The sequence below is a fragment of the Melospiza georgiana genome, chromosome 18, assembly GCF_028018845.1.
Source record: "Melospiza georgiana isolate bMelGeo1 chromosome 18, bMelGeo1.pri, whole genome shotgun sequence".
Classification (NCBI taxonomy): Eukaryota; Metazoa; Chordata; class Aves; order Passeriformes; family Passerellidae; genus Melospiza; species Melospiza georgiana.
Window position 1 is genome coordinate 4931054 of NC_080447.1, and position 22965 is coordinate 4954018.

The following is a 22965-nucleotide window of genomic DNA, read 5'->3' on the forward strand; positions in this document are numbered from 1 at the left end:
TGGCTCTCTGTCCTCCCAGGCGCTGACAATTCCTCTCTGCCCACAGTTCAAACACTTGTGGACACAGCGAATGTGCCGTGTGTAATTAATTACCTTAATGAGTTTAGTGACCTACCTGTGGATAACCACAGCTAAACGCCTCCTGGAATGGCTTCTCCTCCTCTGCTGAGCCAGGGAGGGAGCACTGGGGCAGAACAGCCATGCCAGGTGCAGTGGCTGCTCCCTCACATCTGGACACATCTGCAGCTCCGCCACATCACCTTTCCCCTGGGGTTTTGGTGGCACTCTGAGAAAATACCCTGGTCATGGGAATGGCTTTTTGCTGCCCTTCTGCCACGTTTAATTGCACCAATTTAAATTGGTTTTGGCCGCTCTGGGGACATTGGGGCAAGGGGAAGAAGTGGGGTGGTCACCAGTGCAGAAACTCATCACGGAATCACAGACTGAGTTAGGCAGGACCCACAGGGGTCATTGAGAAGCTCAGTATTTAAACCATATCTCTAACCAAAAAAATTGCCCCAAAAAATGAAACCCAGGAGCAACTCCTAAGCTGGCACATTGGGGTGGTCACCAGTGCAGAAACTCATCACGGAATCACAGACTGAGTTAGGCAGGACCCACAGGGGTCATTGAGGAGAGCCTGGAGAAGCCCAGTCAGTATTTAAACCATACTTCTAACCAAAAATTACCACAAAAAATGAAACCTAGGAGCAGTTCTTAAGCTGGAACAGTGGGGTGGTGACCAATACAGAAACTCATCACAGAATCACAGACTGAGTTAGGCAGGACCCACAGGGGTCATTGAGAAGCTCAGTATTTAAACCATGTCTTTAACCAAAAATTACCAAAAAAATGAACCCCAGGAGCAGTTCTTAAACTGGCGCAGGAGTTCTTGGGGAGCAGCAAGAGAGAGGACTCCGCTAGTCACTGCCAGTGTTTATTTGCCTTACTTAAAAATATAAAGATTTTCTCTCCAGTTCTGGGCAGGGGAAAGGTTAATGAATTCCTTCAGAGTAAAGAGATCCTCAGCCCTCTCAGCGGAACAAGGTCAGAAATCAATGCTGGAGGTGGAGCAGGAAGGCCAGGTTGGAAAATAATGAAAAAGGGAAAAAAAAATACATAAATAAAGAGCCGGGAGGGGGAAAAAAAATAAAAATTATAAGCTAAACAAATGACAGGGTGACACTTGCTCAGCTCCCCACAAAGAATATTGAATTATTGTCTATAATTTGGACTATGGAACCTAAATTAGGGCCTCGAGGCTCCAAAGTGCTGCATTGTGTGAGGGTCCAGGAGGGGTCAAACGCTCCTTTGGTTCGCTCGTTACTCGCTCTGATCCCGCCCGTCATTAGCGGCAGCGGCGCCGCACAAAGCGCCGCACAAAGGCAGCGCACATCAATGGTGCTAATTAATTGGATTAATGGAAGGGCAGCACAAATTAGGTCTGGCTTGGATAATTTCAATGAAAACTGAATACCAATCCCCAAAGTCATTGGAATATGGATGAGGCAAATTGAGTTAAAATAGAGGAGACTGCTGCATTCATTAGCCCGCCCACCCTCTGAAGTAGTTGTTTAATATGCAAACTATTAATATGCAAATCGGCACAAATGAAAAAAGTGTGATTTTTTTTTTTTTTTTTTTTTTTTTAAACTCTGTCGAACACAGGCAGCTGCCTGATGTGACAGAGCTGTGCTGCTCCACGCTGGCAGGGGACGGAGAGACCAAAAGCAAAGGGGTGGCAGAAATTCCCTTCCTGCGCTCCCCTCTCAGCCAGGTGTGAACCAGGAGCAGGAACACCTTCTCAGGGCTCCTCCACCCTCACAGAGAACAGCTTCTTCCTAATATCCCATCTAACCCTGCCCTGTGGCAGTGGGAAGCCATTCCCCCTTGTCCTGTCACTCCTGGCCCTTGTCCCAAGTCTCTCTCCTGCTCTCTTGGAGCCTCTTTCATTAAAGAAAGGTGATAAGGCAACTTTCTTATTTCTCTCCTTATTTCTTATTTCTTTCTTTATTATTTAAGGCAACTTTCTTATTTCTCTTTATAACTTGTCCCATGGGAGCCTCAAGGGAGCTGAGAGCTCTTGGCTGGGGGCAGAAGCGAAGCAACATTTGCTCCACCAAACCTGCAGGGGCTCAGGCAGCCTCAGACCCCAGCTCACAGCTCCTGTAACCCAAACCAGCACGTGAACGGCTGAATCCATCAAGATTAGCAATAATTCCCAAACCACTTCTGGCTTCACGGTTCCAGCCCTGCAAATTAGGGCTCCATTGTGGCGCTTTCCCAGCGCTGCAGCGCCAATGGCCACCCCCAGACAATTACAGAGCCGCTGCAAAAACTTCTTACAAATTGTAATTACCCCTAAGAACTGTTTCCCTCTTCAGCGTCCCTTGCTTAGCGGGTGACCCTGCAATGTTGTGACAAACGCCTTATTTGGAATTATTTTTCCATCTCTAGCTGTTCACCAAACACGCCGGGGTCGGGGGTTTTGGCCGATTTTTTTTTTTTCTTCTTGTTTAAATCAGATAATAGAGGTGAGATTGTCTCACCCCCCATGCTGGCAGCTCATTGGGCAGGTTCTTGTGCAGGTCAGGGTCTGTGCCCAGCTGTCACACAGGCACCTTGCCCTGGTGCTGCAGCAATGCCACCACCATGTCACTGTGCTATGTCACTGTGGCCCAACAGTGTTTTATTTAAAGGGAGCAAACTGTCCTGCTGACCCAGGAGGGATTGGGTGCCAATTTTATGGAGCTTCTTCAATTCCAGAGACCTGCCCTGAGCTGCTTCACAGTCAGCTGCATTTCTGTGGTCCTGATGCAAAGCAGAGGGAAAGAGCAGAGCAGAGAAGAGCAGGAGAAGGTGAAGAGCTTGCACACAGAGGCAGGGAAATACTGCTGGTGATGGGAACATCCCCACCCATTCCTGGCAACCCTTTCCCAGGCAGGTGGATCGCTCCCTTGATTTGTAGGCGTGGCCGTGGCTAATTGAGCCCCTGATGAGCTTCACCTGAAATACTAATTGCAAACTGATTCCTTATTGGCTAATTGGGATCCACACCTCATTTAATGAGCCACACCTGGCCAGCCCTGCTCCCTGCAAACACCTGAGCTCTCCCTGCCCTCACAGCAGCCTCAGCAGGTGCTGACCCTGAGTGGCCTGGCTGCTCCAGGAGAGAAGCTGGGACAGGGACAGAGACACGCTGCCCTGCCACAGGGGTGGAGGGTGACACTGAATTTAGGTTGGAAGGGATTTAAAGTCGGTCATGTTTCAACCCCCTGCCATGGGCAGGGACACCTCCCACCACCCCAGGATGCTCCAAGCCCCACCCAACCTGATTTTGGGCACTTCCAGGGGTGGGGCAGCCACAACAGCCCAGCCCAGCCCTGTCCAGACCTCATGGAAGTCAAATGAGAGCAAAGCACCAGGAAACTTTAATGACACTGATTAAGAGTGCAGCCAGCCTTGCCTAATTAAAGTCCAATGGGTTCCTTGGGCACAAGGAGCCCATGGCCAGGATTTTCTCAGCGAGCTCATTTGGTTTGTTTTTCTGTGCATAAGGGGATGTTGCTGCCATCCCTCCAGGAGCTGGCAGAGCCTCTGTGCTCTTGTCACCCTGCAACAGCTTCCTGGATTAATGATTCTGCAAAGGGCTAATTCTTAAGAGGGCAATGTCTTTTGCAGGCTGGTATTGATCTTTGTCAGCTTCCCCTTGAAAGAAAGAAAATATTGGCTTATTTACAAAAGGCAGCTTTTTGCTGCTGGCAAGTCAGTCTTGAGATCCATGGCTGCTCACATCCCTCGGAAATTGGAAAGGCTGGGGGTAGTTCCTGGAGTGTCAAAATCCAAGTTCTTGAAGTCCATCTGAGTGTCTGGGGTGGGAGGGAGTGGGGCTGGCTCTGAGCAGGTGGATGGAGGACTCTGTGCTGTGGGAGCAGGGCCAGGAATGGGAGAGGGGCTGTGGGGGAGGCAGCCAGTCACTTCATGGCTGAAACACAGCTCCTCACCTTTGGGGTGGGTTCTGAAATTGAAAAAAAAAATCACAATTGTTGATAGAATGTATTAAATAGACTTGTTAAAAAAAAAAATACTTGGATGTGTCATGTGACAGCAAAACAAAATATATGGAAACATTCAAAATTGAAAATGAAAAATAATCTAAACCCTGAAAAGTCATTCCAGGAGGCAGCCAAGAAGATCCCATTGGAAATAGGAATGCTGCACCCCTCTCTGTGCCAGGGGTCTGGGCCAACCCAGGGATGGCAGGAGCCAGTCAGCTCCCTGGCACAGCCGCCAGGCTGGGCTGTTTGCAGTGATGCCCACCCCAAAATCATCCCCCATGCCCTGCCTCAGCCCTTGGGAGAGCCACTGTTCCCATTGCTGTTGCCTGCCAGGCTCCCCGTGCCCAAAATCATCATCAGAAAATAGCAGGATGGTTTGGGTTGAAAGGGACCTTAAAGTTAGGATGCTGTGGGCAGGGACACCTTCCACTACCCCAGGTTTCTCCAAGCTCCATTGAGCCTGGCCTGGGACACTTCCAGGGATGGGGCAGCCACAGCTTCTCTGGGCACCCTGTGTCAGAGCCTGCCCACCCTCACAGGGAAGGATTCCTGCCTAATCTCTTAAATCTGTTAGTTTGATGTCCCAGAATTCTTGCTGTGACCATTATCACCATGTGCAGGGCTGTGTCACTGAGCACTGACCTGGCCCAAGCACTGATCCTGTCACATCTGTCACAAAGTGACCACGATGTCCTGACTGGATGTACTGGCAGTGCCCGTGCTCCCCATGCTGATGGCACTCGTGTCAGCCAGCCTGTGGGCACCTGGCTCCACAGCCCCCATCCAGCACTGTGCTAAACAAACAATATTACACACTAAAACAAAAAAAAAAAAAAGTAAAAAGCTCTTCCACCCACTAACTCCTGCTGTGCAGAAGGTGCCAAATCAGATTACAGTGCACAGTTGCCACATTATCCTGTCTCGACTTCACTAACGCTCATTAAGCTTCTAAAATCCTTTTTATGGTGTTTATAACACCTCCAGAGGAGTTTACTGTGTAAATATTATTCTACCATTAAATCCTGCAACAAGGCAACCGTCAACAAGTGGAATTTGTAATGGGCCTGCCGAGAGGGCTCGGCTCGCAGGCTGCGGCGCCTGTGAAGTGAGGCCAACGAAAGCAGCCAAGAACACAGTACGGAGTGATAAAGCACTTCATTTTGATGCTTTAAATCTCCTACCACTTGGGCCTGCTTAATGTAACAGGCCCACTGAGACATTAGAGTTGGGCCTGGAGTCAAATAAGCTACAGGGAGCCACTTACTGAAAGCAGCCTTCCACGCAGCGGCTGCATTAGCGGTTTAACCCGGCTAATCCTGCCCGGAGCTGCCGTGGGCCAACACGGGGCACAGCCCGGTGCCCCTGGGCTGCCCTGGCTCTATGTGGGGATGGGATACACCCCGAGGAGAGGGTGGGTGTCCCTTGGCTGCTGGTGCAGCCCAGGGATGCTAAGGTGGTCGGGGAGCAAAGGATGCTGTGGCCGCACCAACCTGACGCCTCTCTCTGCTCCCAGCCAACAATGCAGAAAGAATACACCTAGGAAAATGGAATAGAATACCAAAATCAGATAGGAAAATCTGGACAGTGGGAGGAAATGGAGGAGACTCCCTGAAAGTCCCACAGGTCTCTGCTCCCAACACCAGGATGGACATAGAGCAGGAATGTATCCCTGTTCCCTTCCCAAGCACATCCAAGAGCTCACACCGGTCTAATCACCAATATGCTTTTGCTTTGGAGGCAGAAAATCAACCCCAAAATAAACATACTGAACCTAAGGGCAACAAATGATTAAAAGGCTGTATGGGGACAAGCCTGAAACTCAGCTGAAATATTGTGTTTCATGCGAAGTTGTGGAACCCGTTTTCCTCAAGCTTCCCCTCCAAAAAACAGAACCCCAAATTTGGCTTAACTGATAAAAGCCACTTTGCGATGAAAAATCTCGGTTTGAAAACGGCAATCTGAGACGCTTTAAGGTTTTGGACAAAAACCAACCATCCCTCCCTTTTTGGGCCAAAGTCTCGGTCCAACTCAAGATGGAGCTTACAGATCGCTCTGTTTCCTGCCGGGAGCGAATGTCCATCCCTACAAGGCATCCTTCCCTCTCTGGGACTCACCAGAGCACCCAGTGCCCTCCCCAGCCCCGGCCCCGGCGTGCCTTGGCACCCTGCGCCTGTGTGGGAGCACAGATGACCAAGTTTGGGAATGTTGCTCACTAACTCTTACCATGTGTGCTCCCGCTGCTGGGTCAGTGCTGGCAGCCAAGCCCCGGCCAGGCTCAGGTTGGCCTGGACCCTGCTCCTCCTCCGTCCCCAAACCCAGTGCCCCCCAAGCCCCTCGGTCCCCCCAGCCCTCTCCTTCACTCACCACACAGGGAGGAAAAAGAATCCCTGGGAGCTGGAAATCAACAGGACCCTGAACATCTGCTGCACAAATTCCAGGTTTCAAGCAATTTTTTTGGAAGGAGAGCAGAAGTGGAGATTGTTAACTTGTGTGCAGAGGAAAGGGCTGGAAATCCTCGCTGCAGCTTAACTGAAACCTTTGAATTTTGACAAAATCGTTTGGATTTCGTTTAGATTTTGACTTCAAGCAAAATAATTCATCATGCAAAATTAATATAGAAGACAAAAGTAACAATGCAAAACACAAAACATAATGTGATAAATAATGAAACTATTGAAATACAGGCTGGTTCAGAATTAAAAATTGAAAACTATCTGATATGAAAATGTCACACAGGATGCTACAGCCTTGTTGAATATTTTTTCTGGTTTTCCTCCAACACAAAACCGTGCTGCAATCAGGCCCATCCTGCAGAGCACTGAGGTGCTGGGGGTGGGATGGAGCCATGGAGGAGTCACAGCAACAAAACCCTGAAATGACACCCAGTGAGGGGCCAGTCACAAATGCCCTCCTAATTAATATAAATTGTTTGGTTGGCCCTGATAAACACTGAACACCTTCTTCTAGAGAGAGATGAATGACAGCCCCACACTGGCAGCTCTCCCCATCCCAACCCTGGGAACAGCCTGGCCCCGGCATGCCTGGGGATGCTGGGGACACCAGGACCTGTGACCCTCCAGCTGCCACCATCGTCCCTGTGCTCAGCAAGGTCTCTCCATGTTACAAACATTTCCTCTCCTGGGTTTCATGGTGCAGTGACCACCCAAATACAGCTGTGAAGAGAAGGGGACACTGCGAGCACTGAGGTGCTCCTGGCTGTGCCCAGGCCCTGGGCACTGGAGGATGGATGGATGATGGATGGATGGATGGATGGATGGATGGATGGATGGATGGATGGATGGATGGATGGATGGATGGAGGATGGATGGAGGATGGATGGATGGATGGATGGATGGATGGATGGATGGATGGATGCATGGATGGATGATGGATGCATGGATGGATGCATGGATGGATGGATGATGGATGGATGATGGATGGATGGATGGATGGATGGATGGATGGATGGATGGATGGATGGATGGATGGATGGAGGATGGATGATGGAAGGACATGGATGGATGGATGGATGGATGGATGGATGGATGGATGGATGGATGGATGGTCCTATGCACTTTGCACTGAGTAGTTTGGAGCTCAAAATACCCTGACCTGAGCAGTAGCCGAGAAAACAAACACAATGCTGAGGGCATTCCTGAGCCTGGAGAACACTAATGAAAGGGTTTCCTTCAGAAGGCAGGCTGGGGTAAGGATCCCAATTATCCCAACAGGGACAGGGATTTCAATGGGCACCAGCACACTCAACAAAGGCTGCTCCTGACACAATCCCATTCAGGCAGCCTTTATTCAGCTGAGGGCAGGGATTTGGGAAAGCCACCACCCCTCGGGGCAGAGGGTGACTTTGCCTTTAGGAGAGCTCTGGGGCAGGGAATTTCCCCCTGTTCCAGATGCTGCACCCCAAGGGAACACCACACTTGGCCACCTCAACACTAACAAACTCCTTCCACAGATGCTCTGCTGGCTTTTCCTTGGATCCTTTTCCCCTGGTGCCACTGCCAGCCCCCACCTGGGTGCAGTCACACCTCGGTGGCCACAGCAGCTGTGCCACAGCCCCAGCACATGCCCGAGGAGCCAGCGGGACAGCGGCTTCGTGGCAGCCACCCAGGCACGGCAGCGGCAGCGGTGACTCAGCCGGCAGGAATGTGGGAGTTCTGCGCTGAAAGCCTTTTAATTCCAGCCTGGTGATGAATGGGCAAGGCCTGAAATGAAATGTTCAGAGGCTCAGTGTACCGGGCCTCCCGCTTGTAATTATTTTTGTACAGAATATGTCAAGTGTCGTGCTTCACAAGAACTCGTTTAGCATGCAAACATTTTGTGATTAAGTGAGGCTTACTTAATTAAGCACTTTGTAATGACTCTTAAACCAAAGAGTAGTGGATTAGTGCGTCCTATTTGTGTCTATCATGTTAAAGGCGCCGTAATAACAGGTTGCTGCAGACAATTAGGGTTAGAATACAGAGTGGATGGAGGGAGAACCAGCAGGCACCCGGAGCCCTGCCACTCGCTAATGTCACCCGTTAGAGCCGCCTCTGTGGGGACAATGCGAACCCGCTGCCGCATCTGCCACCACGCCCAGCCCCGTGGAGCTGGAGCTTTCCACTGCTTGGTGTCACCCACCAGGACATGCCCGAGGCGTCCTGTGGGAACCCAGAATGTCCCTCTGGCTGTCCAGGATGGCCAGGACCCCTGCCAGGGGGCTCAGAGACCCTGGCACAGAGCCCAAAACACCTGTGGGTGTGATTATGACCCCTGGAGCAAATTACCAACCTTGGATGAAGATCAGCAAGCCACAACACTTTAGGTAGAATAATAGTGAAGTTATCACGGGGTGGAAAAAGTAGATTTTGGGGGTTTTTGGTATGGGGGTTCAGGAGGCAAGATGGAGGGAACTGGGTGTGTCCAGCCTTTCTCCTTCTTCTTCTTGGCCTCCATCTTCTGCTGTGATGGTGGCACTGACAGATTGGTTTAGAGTAGAAGCTCACTGTCTAACATAGGTGATAGGTATTGGGAAGTAATTGTAAACATTGTATATGTAGTTTTTAATATAAAGACATAATACTGCCCTGGAGACAGGCAGAGTGCCTGGAACTGTCCTGCTGGACGGACCTCAGCAGGGCAGGAGAAAATTTATTACAGATAAGGTACAATAAACAACCTTGAGACCGAAAAATGAAGAGCCCTGCCTCCTTCTTCAAGCACCGGGCTGGGAAAAGAGACTTTGGAACTTTTCTTGGGGTCACTCTGACCAGCGAGAGATCCCAACAGTGTCCCACAGCAAACTGGTCACGTAGGATGGGCACCATCCCAGGGAAGGGTCCCTGCTCCAGCAGAGAGCTGAGCACAGACTTGCCAAGGAAGGAGAGGGATGAGGATTTTTTTTGTGACTCTCCAGCTGCATGCTGGCACTGTCAAAGCACACACTGTCAAAGCACACACCCCATGCCTGCTTCCAGCCCCTGGATTGAGCAGATGGGGAGATGTGGCACTCGGGGACAGGGCTGGGTGGTGGCCTTGGCAGCAGGGCTGGGGGAGCGGGCAAGGGGCACAGGGCTGGGGGCAGTGGGGTCCCTCCAAAGCTGCCAAGGGTTTTCCATGGAAACCACCTGACAACAAGCCCAGAAATGCCACTTGTTTGTGGCCGCTGGCATCCTCAGCACAATTTTCCCCCCACACCCGGAGCCAGTCGGTGGCCCCACATTTTTCACCAGTTTCATTGGCTCCCCCATTTTGTGCAGGGAGACAGGACAGATTATCTCATTACTCCCCAGCCACTAATTGAATTAAAGGACAAAGTGAGCAGCACATCCCTGAGTGTACATGGGGAAGGTGAGAGGCAGCCAGGCCCTGCAAACACATCACACCCCAGGACCTGTGTGTGTTCACATCACACCTCAGAACTCATTTTGGGCACCAGGAACCCTGGAGCATCCCCCTGCCATGGGCACAGCCCCACAGCTGCACCACTCACCGGCTCCATCCCATGCTCGAGGCTCATTGTGGTTGCTCCAGGAGCAGAGCAGATTTATCAGGTTTTATAGCCTCTCTAATTGCCCTTTTTTTTGCCCTGGCACATCTCTCCACCCTGAAATGGAGGGAGCAGCTCGGGGGCACCCCAAGTGTGATGCCCCAGAGCAGAGGGTCTCGCTCTCTCGCCCCCAACCATGCGGGCTGCTCCCTCATTAGCAGAGTTAATAAACCCGACACTGTAATTTACTGGGTTTGCTTTTCCCTTCACCTTTGGAGCAGGAGGAAAAGCAGGAGTCACCGCTCCTGGAAAACCTTCCCTTTGAGCTGAGAAGCATTTCTGAGCTCAGTAAATAAAACATCCCCACCCGCACGTGCACGGGGTGGTGGAGCTCAGGGCCAGTCTGATACGCTAAAAGCAATTCACCTTTTTTATCTCAAAAAGCACAAAATTCATGTTTTTCCTTTGATAAGGCGGTGCCAGGAGCAGGCAGTGCCCCAGCAGCCAGAGGCAGCACGGGTGGTGGGGAAGGCTCGTGGCTCACAGCTCTGATCCCCCGTGGCCCCTTTGCCCCCAGCTCCTGCTTCTCAAATGCTCAGAAGACAACAGGTAATAAATCTGGATATTTTACACTTTTTCATTTCCTCTTACCTCACATTTAATGAGATTTTACCCTTAACAAAGGTACTATTGAAGCTGACTCTTAAACAAGGCCAGACAGGGGTTGGGATATTTTGGGGGAGGAGGGCTGCAAGAGATGGGGGCAGGGTCAGGAAGAGGGAGCTTTAGAGGAGGGTCAGCCTGGCTTTTGCTCAAGCTGTGAGCGAAGGTTTTAAAGTGATTTTGTTTTATCACACACCTGGAACTCATCCCAGCGTTACCAAGGACAAACCTCATTTTAGCAAGTCCCAAGCAGCCCAGGCATCCAGGATTTGACACTACAGGAGCCACAGCTCCATCACTGCAGATGGAATTTGGGGTGGTGGGAGCCAGACAAACACCTCGGCTGGCCATGAGCAGACGGATGAACAGGAGGCAGGTCACTCTGTGCTGCAGGGAAATTCCATGTGCTCCTCTATTCCTGGGCTTGCCTGGCTCTTCCAGCCCTGCCTGGGGTAATTTCCTGGTCCATTCCCTGCCTGAGCTTTCCTGGCTCTTCTAACCCTAAGCTGCACATAGGGAAGATATCTTAATTTTTTTTCCTCTGGAACAAGCAGCAAACCCAGCAGATGTAAAACCAGAGGGGGAAAAAACCCCAAAACTCTAACAGCAGCTCTGAACTCGAGAGAAGCCAAAACATCTCTTGAAACCTCGCACTCCGCAAGGTTTTCCCAGCCCTAAATACTTGATATTTTAGTAGCTGTTGAATTTCAGAAGTTCAGTGTTGCTGTGAAGGTGATTAGTGAGGAGAGGGAAGGGGGGGATCAAACCTCCCTGGCCTGTGAGCACTCAGAGGAGGCTCCAGGTAGCAGAATCCTCTTATCCTGGCTGTGATCACCTTGGCTCTACACACACATCCTTCTCTTCCTCTGCCTTTTGTTCAAAGCCACTTGCTTTGTACAATCCTATTTTTTGTGTTTTTGTGTCAGAGGAAGGAAGGAAGGAAGGAAGGAAGGAAGGAAGGAAGGAAGGAAGGAAGGAAGGAAGGAAGGAAGGAAGGAAGGAAGGAAGGAAGGAAGGAAGGAAGGAAGGAAGGAAGGAAGGAAGGAAGGAAGGAAGGAAGGAAGGAAGGAAGGAAGGAAGGAAGGAAGGAAGGAAGGAAGGAAGGAAGGAAGGAAGGAAGGAAGGAAGGAAGGAAGGAAGGAAGGAAGGAAGGAAGGAAGGAAGGAAGGAAGGAAGGAAGGAAGGAAGGAAGGAGAGAGAAAGAGGGAAAGGAAAGGAAAGGAAAGGAAAGGAAAGGAAAGGAAAGGAAAGGAAAGGAAAGGAAAGGAAAGGAAAGGAAAGGAAAGGAAAGGAAAGGAAAGGAAAGGAAAGGAAAGGAAAGGAAAGGAATTCCATATTTGAATCTGTTTTGATGTTCTTCAAAGCTGCTGGGCCCAGCTGTTCAGTCCCTGCACAGGTAAATGCACACATATAAATTCATTTTTCTGCAGGAGAAGCACAGTACAGGCGTGACCACAGAAAAGAGCCCAGCACAGGTGTGACTGGGGTAAAGCTCAGCTCGGGTAGGACCACGGGGGAAGAGCACAGCTCATGGGAGCAGCAGCCAGCCCCCTAGAGCCTGCCCTGACATCTGCAGTGCGAGCTGCAGCCCGCGGCTCTGGAAAAGCGCTGCTCCTGCTCAGCGAGTGCCGGCCCTGGCAGCTCCCCGTTAAATCGCAGCGTTAATCAGAAACACATTGTCCATATTGTCAACACTTCGTTTAACCACTTCTATAAATTCAGTATTAGTGTTAAAAAAGATTCTGATTTGATGGATGAAATAGTCATCCTCCTGCAAGCCAAACCCAATAAAAGTGAGCTAATAATTCATGGGAATAAGGCAGAAGATACTCGGTAGAGGCACAAATGGGTGAGATTTCCCTTCATTTGCATCCTCTTGGAAAGAGTGGCCGGTGCTGACAGAAGGGTGAGGGAGCAGAGCAGCTCTGGGCTGGCTCCTCTGGGAGCTGCTCATCCCCTGAGGGGCATGGAATGGTCAGGTGAGACACAGCACCCCAAAACTGCACACCCACAGGTGACCACACATTGCATGGGGTGAATAAACCATGAATTTAAATAAACCATGAATGTTTCATCCTTTAAATACAGCACAAACTGCCCTGGCACAGCAAATTTCCCAGATTTTTCCTGGCTTGGTGCAGCATCACCTAGAAGCTGGTTTGGGGGGGCATACGTGAGTTATCTCCTTATTATCATTTTTGTTAGTGTCTCTCTAGCCTGCCCTCCCTCAGAGGGGTTCACTGGGGAAATATCCATGGGAATACAGATATCCCAGAGCCAGACAGAGCTTGCTGTGCACCCTGCCCTGCCTGAGCCATGCCTTACCAACTTGGTGCTCCCCAGCCCAGCCAGAAAAAGGGGGATTTCAAGATACGGGATTTTTAAAGAGTCTTTAAGCCCCTTGGCTCACCTGTGTGGGGTGGATCTGGGGGAGCTGAAGGGAGCCAGGCTCAGAGGCATCAGGAGAGGAGCACCAGAAGGAGGGACACAGCACTGGAGCAGCTCTAGGGCATCGCTCAGCATCCAGCTGGCACCCCTGAGATCCTGCTGGACCAGGAAGGGCATTGTTGAGAGCTGAGACCTGCCTGAACCCCTCAGCTCCCCCAGAGTATCCCCAGGAGTGGGATTAGCCCAGAAATCTCCGCAGTGACCTGAATTCCCCACCCTCCTGCCCCTCAATAACAAGTCAGGCCTCAGATTCCCGATGTAATTGCACGAACCGAGAGACTTTCAGCACTTCTCATCCTACACAAATAGTTTCCATTTTGATTCCCAATCTCCCCAAGAAAGTATTTGAAAGTTGTTGTTTTTACTGCAATATGAGTATGAAAAAAAATAGCTCCACTCAGTGAACTTGGAAGTAATGGAATAATAATCCAACAACACAAGCCTTCTTGGAAAACTCTTCTGAGAATACCAGTGCCCTTGGGCATGTCTAGAGCCTTGTTTATTAAAACAATATAGTTTAAGAATTAATGCATTTATAAAGCAGGACTTATTATATAAGAATATTGTGCTTCTTTCATCGTTGCAAAGGATCTGGTAACTAAATTAATGTAACCCATTGGAAAGGTTTTTCTCTTAATCTTATTTGGATTTAGGTAGCTTTTTTGCAAAAAAAAATATGGAAGAGGGGATAAAAGGAAACCTTTGCACAAATACTTCTGTCAGCCAAACTCTTCATGCGTTCTGCTTCTTCAACTGAAGAATGCAAGAAGAGATCAAAATTAGGGGAAATAAATCACATTTCCAGAAAAATCTGTATTTGTGTTGGAACAGAGAATGTCTGACAGCGCAGGGAGATATTGGAGGACTGGGCAAGTTGGGGAGAACTCAAAGCGAATGAAGGTTCCAATTCTGCAAGCAATTATGCCTGTGGTAATTGGGCTGTGCCAGCCAGGCTGGCTCTGGGCACTCACGTGGCTGCAGGACCAGAGCTCTGATGGCACCAGAGCACACAGAGCTGCTCCCAGGCTCTCTGTGGGCATGATGGCCATGGCCAGCACCCTCTGCACATGTCCCTGAGCTGCCAAAGGTCTGAGGAGGAGCTCAGCCCATCTGCCACAACACCTGGGCTCCTTCTGCTGCTCTGTGTCGCCGTGGCTGCTCCCCTCCTTCCCAAGGGATCGTTGGGCTGCCCTGCTTTGGGTTGGGTTCCTTCTCCTCTTCTTCCAGGAACTTGGTGTCATAAATCAACGAGATGATCCAGGCTGCTGACAGCACCTGGAAGGAGCCACTGGGCTGGCTCATCCCTGTGTCCCAAAGGGGCTGGGCATGGAGCAGGGATGGCATGGGATGGGATGGGATGGGATGGGATGGGATGGCATGGCATGGCATGGCATGGCATGGCATGGCATGGCATGGCATGGCATGGCATGGCACGGCATGGATGCTCCCTCTGGCAGCCAAAACACTCTCCCCTCCCACATGGTGTTTCCCCAGTGAGGGGCCCTTTGCCATCTCCACTTCTTGTGCTCTGGAGGCTCTGGGGGGATTATTTTAAAGTCCCTTTTGGCTGGGAAAATCTGGATTTCATAAGCCCTTCTCAGTGCGAATTTTTTGCAGTTTTTCACAGTGATATCACTTTAAGGCTTTCCATAGCCGCAGAATTTCTTCCAATTAATGGAAAAAACATTAATGTCTGTTTAGGAAAATAACTTTTCCATTGCTGAAGAAACTCTCTGGTTGTGCCTCAAGCAGCAACAGACGCTGGATGAGCAGGTCCTGGAGAGCCCCAGAGAGCACAGCAGAGCCACACAAGGGGCAGGGATGGCTCTGCTGAGCACAGGGTGCTCTGTGGTGTGTCCTGATCAGGTGCCAGGCTATAATATGGATGATGGAGCCTGCCTTCAGCATCTGGGCACCCCCTGGTACCAGATAGGAAAATACCATGTGCGGAGATCCAGGGGAAAGTTTCCAAACAGCAAGGAAAAGGCACATCTTATCCCTTCTGGAAGTTAAACCAGAATTCACATCTGACATCAGTGACACCGAGAAACCTGTGTGGCAGCACAGCAAAGAACACCCTGAGCTTTCTGTCTCCTCAAAAGCTTGGAAGACATTCCTCCAGCTGGTCCCAGCTCCTGGGATGTCCCTGGGAAGCACAGCTCATGCCTAGATGCAGCCCTGAGTGTCTCGCTGGCAAACCCAGTGCTGGGGCAATGGTCAGAGAGAAGGACCTGCCCTCGCTGGAGAGTCTGAAGCAGCAGCAGACACACAGCTCTGAGGAATCTGAGGAGAGCATCATCCTGCTCCTCCCCATTATTCCAAATAAAAGGAATTATGGGTTTTTCGGCCCCTGATAGGTTCAGTCAGTCCCCAGGACAGAGATCAGACGGTGTAAACAGGACACGCTTCAGCAAGGCTGTAAATACAATTTATGGCTGCTGCAGCCTGCAGTGCTCAGGACACGAGACCCTTTCAAGAGCACATGTGCCTTTTTCTTACTTAGAGATTTCACCATTTGGGAACATTTGATCCCCTGTCAGGTTTTGGGATGCCAAAACGTCTGTGAACAATGTTGAAAAGCTGACAAGTGTTTCAGTGACCTGCTTTGCTCCCCTGTGCCGTGTGCTGCTGTTTTCTGCACGCTCAGTTTAGACACACACCCTTCCACAGGGTGTGACCTGCTGCGGCCAGTATTCCCCAATTTGGCTTCCACCTAGAAATAAAGTCACTTTCTCCACTTGTTTTCAAGTTCTGTGACACAGGATCGTCCTTTAACACCTCAGGATTGAACACCTGGGGGTAAAATGTGGAGGGGGGAAAAACAGGAGAAAAGAGAACAGCAAGGAACAACCACACAGGAGGCATTCCCATATTTCCCTTTCCTGGGGGTGTCCAGCTGCTCCTCCCAGCCTGTTCTGGGTGCAATGGGCAGCCCCCAGACCCCTCAGCCTCAGCTTGTCCAGAAGAGCTGAGGAGGTGGAAACTTCACTCCTTCCAGCTCCGGTTTTCATTTGAAACCCTTGGCGACATTTCTGTTTTGCTTAAGATCAAGTTCCACCTTCTCCCCATGGTGCAAGAGCTTGGCCAGGGTCTCAGAGGTTCTCTGGCACTGGCAGCAGCCTCTGGAGCAAGTGGAACTCTCGGGGAGATGGGAGGAACTTCTCGGTGCTGTTGGTTCTGCTGGGCAGCAAACCCCAATTTCAGACACAGACTGGGCAAAACCATCTCCTGTCCCTGTGGCATGGAGGCACTGAGGGTTCCTGGGGAGAAAACAGGACAGAGGCAGCCTGGAAGTGATCCCAAGAGAATGGGGGGACAGGAGTGTCCCCCCCCAGCCCGGAGATGAGAGCGTTAAATTCAGTGACAGCACAGAGAGGGATTTTCTCTCAATAAAGTCTTACAGGGTTTTAAAGAATTAGCAGAAATAGCTTTGAACAGTGTCTGAAATGGTTCAGCTCTGGGGTTCCGGGCTTTGAGCAGAGTTGTAGGAAATTTTCTGATGGAGGATTTCCATTGGAAATGGCGGTTTCAGGGAGCTGAGGACGTTTCACAAGGATGGATTAATTTCAAAGACTTTTTAACGCGGATTTTGTTTTGCCACTGCTGATAGTTTTCTTCAGTGTCGATCTTTGCATTTCACCAAATATTTAACAAGTAACAATAATATTTGCTAAGAATATCGAATTTCAGCAAACTTTGAGGCGTGACTTTCTCGACTCAAAGCACCATCTTAACAATCATTTTCTGCACAGGATACACGCTGCTTTCCAGCTGGTTTTAATCTCTAAATGCAGAGTTTCACTGTGATTGTTACTTTGAATGATGTCGATTCAGGGTGATGGAAGCACTGGGGACGACGTCATTCCTGCTGTTTGGGGTTGGGGCCATTCCTGCTGTTTGCTTGGGGATGGGACTATCCATTCCAGCTGTTTGGGGATGGGACCATCCATTCCAGCTGTTTGGGGATGGGACCATCCATTCCAGCTGTTTGGGGATGGGACCATCCATTCCTGCTGGTTGGGGAGGGGGCCATTCCTGTGTTTGGGAAGGGGGCCATTCCTGTGTTTGGGAAGGGGGCCATTCCTGTTTTTGGGGATGGTGACATTCCTGTATTTGGGGATGATGACATTCCTGCTGTTTGCTTGGGGATGGTGCCATTCCTGTGTTTGGGGATAGTGACATTCCTGTATTTTGGGATAAGACCATCCATTCCTGCTTTTTGGACATGGGGCCAATCCTGCTGTTTGGGGATGGTGACATTCCTTTATTTGGGGATGGGGCCATTCCTGTGTTTGAGGATGGTGACATCCCTGTGTTTGGGGATGGTGACATCCCTGTGTTTGGGGATGGTGCCATTCCTGTTTTTGGGAATGGGGCCATTCCTGCTCTTTGGGGATGGAGCCATTCCTGTGTTTGGGGATGGTGACATTCCTGTATTTGGGGATAGGACCATCCATTCCTGTTTTTGGGGTTGGGGCCATTCCTGCTGTTTGGGAATGGAGCCATTCCTGTTTTGGGGGTTGGGGCCATTCCTGCTGTTTGGGGATAGTTCCATTCCTGCTGTTCGGCCACGGGGAGCTCCTGCCCTGGGCGGTGTTGGCACAGGCAGCACTGGAGCCACAGGAGCCCAGTGACAGCAGGAGGACACAATGGTGCCACATGTGTGTTATTATCCAACTTGGCTGTGCCTCCTGACTCTTCCAGGGGTCCACACACATCCTAAGCCAAGAGAACATTGGGAGAAGCTGAGGGGGAGCAGAGCAGTGGGAGCCCCATGGCTGTGTCTGTGAGGGTCCCCATTCCTGCAGGAATGGCCCCAAAGCATCCCAGGGCTGCTGGAAGGGCTGGCAGTGGAGCAGGAACACCCAGCAGCCCTTCCTGGGGGTTTATTTCTTGGACTGCTCCCTTGCTAGGGGCTGATGAACCAGCATCTTAATTGGTGTGAACATGGGAATTAGGGCTGAAAGCAAGGAAATGGAGCAGTGACTCCAGAAAGCACCTCGCAGGTAAAAGGAGTGGGGAGGGAATTTCTACCCAAGGAGAAATCCTGGCCGGGGAGCTCATCCAAGGCACCCAGAAGCAGCGCCCAGGCTCTGCAGAAAGGCAGAGAAGACCTGGAATGCCCAGGAAAACTTCCAGAGGCGCAGGCGAGCGCGGCGTCGAACTCCTGCCGGGTTTGTCAGCAGCGCGATAACGGCGGCGATAGGGAGATAACGGCGGCGATAGCGCTGCCATCGGAGCTGATGCTATCGCTCCGAGGCTGAATGGGCTCCGGCGAGCTCGGAGCTTTCCTTCCGAGCCTGAAGGAAATAAAGCCCTGGGTACAATAAGCGGATGAGATAAGCCGGGAGGAAAAAAATGGAATTGCATAAAGTAAAAATAACTCATCTCTCCCCGTTTTCACCGCACACAAAAAGCAAAAGCTGATCCCGAAAGATACCTGGCGTTCCTGCTCTGGGGAGCTTGCTTTTAAGAAAAGCAGGGGAGATCTGGAGCTCGAGTCAGCACATCGCCCCTTGCCGTCCTTCCAGTAGCACGCAGCGAAGCTCTGAAACCCAGGAAATGCTAGTGCTAGATTTTATTACATTTTTAAAGAGACAAAAATCCTCTGGCTGGAATCCGCTGCGCAAAACAAACACGGTTTGAGTTCTCTCCCTGCACGCTGGGGCACTGGCTGAGCGCACACGGAGTGGCTGTAACATAACGCTTTCCTAAGGGCTCCCAAGCTCCAGCGGGGCCCCAGCCTGACTTGGGGAAGGAATTGGGTTCACATAACCCTCGCTTAAAAAATAGACTGGCACATTTTTGCTTTATCAAACTCTATTTGCAAAAGACCGGGGCTAAATGATCTGAAAAGGTTATTTTGAAACGGGGTCACCCTCGCTGCCACAGGTCTAATAAAACAAAACTATGGCCAAATTAGAAACATATTTCATCTAATAGGGGAAAATATAATTGGTGAATCTGTCTGGTGTTTGACCTACAGTATTTATGCTAAATGAAAGTTTAAATATATCACAATGCAGCACGAACAAGAAAAGCTGCATTCACTCTCTGTTCTGTGGTTTGATCCCTTCCCCTTAACCCTTAGCTCCACACGAACGCCAACATCAGCATTAGCTTTGGCCGTGCTGCTCAGATGCTGTGAGGCAGCAGGGATGGCCAAGGGCTGCAGGAGTGATGAGAGATTCTGGGAAAACACCCCTGAAACCAGAAGGGGCTCCAGAAACTGCTGTGGGGTGTCCCTCTAAAACTGAGGCCCCTCAGTGTGGGGATTGTGACATCCAGCTCTGACACTCTCCATGTGCCTGGTGAGGTTTGAAGCCAGGACCTGATTGATGCTGGACAGGAGGATGAGTGGGATACAGTGTGGGGGTCCTGTGCCATCCTTAGGACACACAGAGCCATGTGGGTACCACGAAAATAGAGATTCTACATCATCAGGGTGAAAATGTCCCACCCTGGCCATGAACAGAGCGTGCGGGGCTGGTGCTGAGCCCACGTGCACTCGCTGATGATGCAGGAGGTGCAATTTGTGGTCAACCAGCTGTTTGTAATTCCCAAAGCCTGGAGAACCCCTCCTCCCACCGCCAAATAATTTATGTTCCGCATAAAAGCGAGAGGATCCTTGAGCAGCAGTGATGGATGAAGGAGATTATTAACAGGGATATCATTTTAAGAGTGTCTGTCTTTTGGTTCCTCGCAGTTACATAACATTTCATAAATTTCCCCACAGATTGGTTCCTGACTGGTTCTCCTGACAGCAGAACCAGTGGGATCACAGGGTGCCATGCCCTGATCCCGGGCTGAGCAGAGCTCCATCCACAGGGATCTGCTTTCCATGCACCACACGGACCCTGCTTCCCCAATCCCAAGCCTGACTCGAGTGAAAATAACTGGAACAACCGCAAGGGAATGTTCTCATCGCCCACAGAAGGGATCAGGTGAGGTTTTGGCAGCACGGGTGACACAGGCACAGTTTATCCCGGTCTAGACACCAGTGGTGGCATCAGTGCTGCAGAGCCCCCATCCTTAGCCAGGAGGAGAAGCCAGCCCACCCCCAACCCCCTTCCCTTCGGATCCCCACATCCAGAGGGGTTGGTTGGGCAAACAGCACCAGGCACAGCTCCCTGCCTTCCCTGCCTGCAGCCCCCTCCTGGAGCCCTCTCAGGAGAGCCGGGGGAGGAGCAGGATGGCAGGGACACAGGGAATCCGAGAGGAGCTGTCCTGGCAGGGTCATGGGCTGCTCCCTGTGCTCCCCTGCGTTCGGCGGAGCCCTGAAGCTCAGCCAGACGCACGCAGCGATGATTCATCCCTCGCAGGAGTTCGGGCTGAAAACAAAAATCTCAACCAAACAATCCTTTCGACTCCCAAGTCCCAGTAAATGATGGCCTCCTCGGGCAGGAGCAGGGATGCACAGCTCTTCCCTCTGGGACACCTGGGGAGCTCAGTGCAGGGGCAGGACCAGTTTTTGCTCTCTAGGCCTTGGCAATCCAAGCGAGACACGCTGAAATCCCGAGCAGAGCAGCAGGACTGCAACCTTGAGCTGAGAAAATGGACTGGGGGAGACAGGGATCTTCTTTCTTTTCCTTTATTCCCCCCCCCCCTTTTTTTTTCTTTTTTTCCTTGAAAACCTTCATGTGGAAGAGAAAGGGGCTAATTAAATTCTTTTGCTGAACATATTTAGCGAGTCTTTCAGAGAAGTGATTGCGTTTGGCCGCGGTCCAACAGCCAGGAGATAGGATTGTGCTCAGGAACAGGCAGAGCAGAGCGCTGATTTAGGAGGATCCAGGCAGATCCCAGCTGACAGGGCCTGGCCTGTCTCAGGCACTGTGGGAGGAAGGATGAGGGTGGCCAAGGTGGCTTTCTTGAATTCCTGGTGCGTGAGGTTAAGGCGGATCTCATCTCCAGGGCAGGATTTACAGCGTGCACCCATAGCCCCGAGAGTGCTCCTCCCCGGCACTGAGTTATTGTTTAGTCAGCACCAAGCCATCCCAAACATCCAAAAATCAGCAGAACTGCTTGTGGCACCAGCAGCCCCGAGGCCGCACTCAGCCCTGCACCAACACCAGCTGATGCAGTGCATCCCAGCCTTGCTCATTGCCACCAAAAACCTGTCTGAGTTTGGCTGCTGGGCTGAGCTGACTTCCAGGCTGATTTTTGGGCTGATTTTCGGGCTGATTTTGGGCTGATTTTCAGGCTGATTTCCATCTGATTTCCAGGCTGATTTCCAGGCTGATTTTCAGGCTGATTTCCAGGCTGATTTCCGGCTGAATTCCAGGCTCTCTCACTGTGTGCTGGCTGTCCCAGGGTCAGGATCCTCCAGGCAGGACTGTGGAAGGATGTGAGCTGCTCACTCCAAATGCTCCGAGCACGGTGCTGAGCATCCCTCCACAGTCTCAGGGATGCTCCACAAGCACTGGGGTGCCCCAAACCCTGAGGCCACAGCACCAGCACGGCCAGGGGGGGTTCCCTGCCATGCCATGGGCAAGGAGAATGCTCAGCTCACCCCTGAAATCCCCCCATTCCCATGGCAGGGGTCCCCCCTCGGGCAGCCCCTGTCCCAGGCACCCTCCCCATACCGCAGCTGCCCAGAGGGACCCCGGCCCCCGCGGGGTGGCACATTTACATGGCCTCAGCACATTTCCATCCCTTCACCTATTTCCGGGGCAAATTGCCTGGTTTTATGGCGCCTGACCGGCTCCCTCGGGGACAGCATTAGACGGGCAGGCAGTGAACCACGACAAGAGGTTTTGCTTTTCCCACAAGGTTCCTGTGAGAAAGCCCTCCCTTCTTCCCTCCCTCCCTCCCTCCCTCCTGCTGCCTTCATCCCATCTCCAAGGGCTCTGCCTCAGTCTCTCTGACCCCCGGGTGCTGGGGAGCCCCACATTGCTCCAGAGCACCAGCCAGCACCAAGAGCTGCACACCAGCACTCTGCTGCTCTCTCGGCAGGATTTTCCCTCAGATTTCAGCTCTTTGGTGCAAGAGAAGCCTGGAAATGGCTCTGAAGCCTGAGATGTGCCAGGTGCAAATCCTGTTTCCTTCATCCCAGGGCCCTGAGCATCACACAGGGCTCTGCCAACACTGGGGTCGGGCAGGCGGCACCACACTATCCCCAGCAGCATTCCCAGGAGGACTGGAGATCCCATGGGAACACTGGAGGTCCCCTGGGAGCCAGAGTCCCCGCAGGACCAGCCAGACACGCTGGGTGGTGGCTGATGTCCCCTGCACACACCCCTTGGAGCTGGGGCTCGCTCACACGAGGAGCTGGACTGGGAACATCCTAGCAGGGATGGCTTCAGCCCCAGCAGATGTTTCCAATTTGTTGTTAACCCGTATTTATTTGGACTGATAATCGCAGGCAGCCCTCCAATTGAGCCGGGAGTTTTACAATAAACTCAAGCTCACTCTATCAAAAGCAAATCGATTTACAGTGGTGTTGGCCTCACCCACAGCATGTCCAGGTCCCTCCAGGATGGGATCACCCCCTGGACCAACTTCTCCAAGAGTCCCCACAGCACCACAGGCTCCCTCAGCCCCTTCTCCAGCTTTTTAATTGCCTTCTGAGAGGAGCAGCGACACTCTCCACAGGGAGGATTGATTTAGACACGCAGTTTTCTCCACAGACTTCGCAAACGGTTGTAACAAGGTCACAGAGAAAAACAATTTTATCCTCTGATTACTGTAACATGATATGAGCTTGGAATTGCATCCACTTGGACTATTTATTTAGGCATTGCTCGTCTGGTCCCTGAAGAGAACTCCTCAGCGTAGGAAGCACGGGTAGACAGGGCAGGGGTTGCTCCCAGT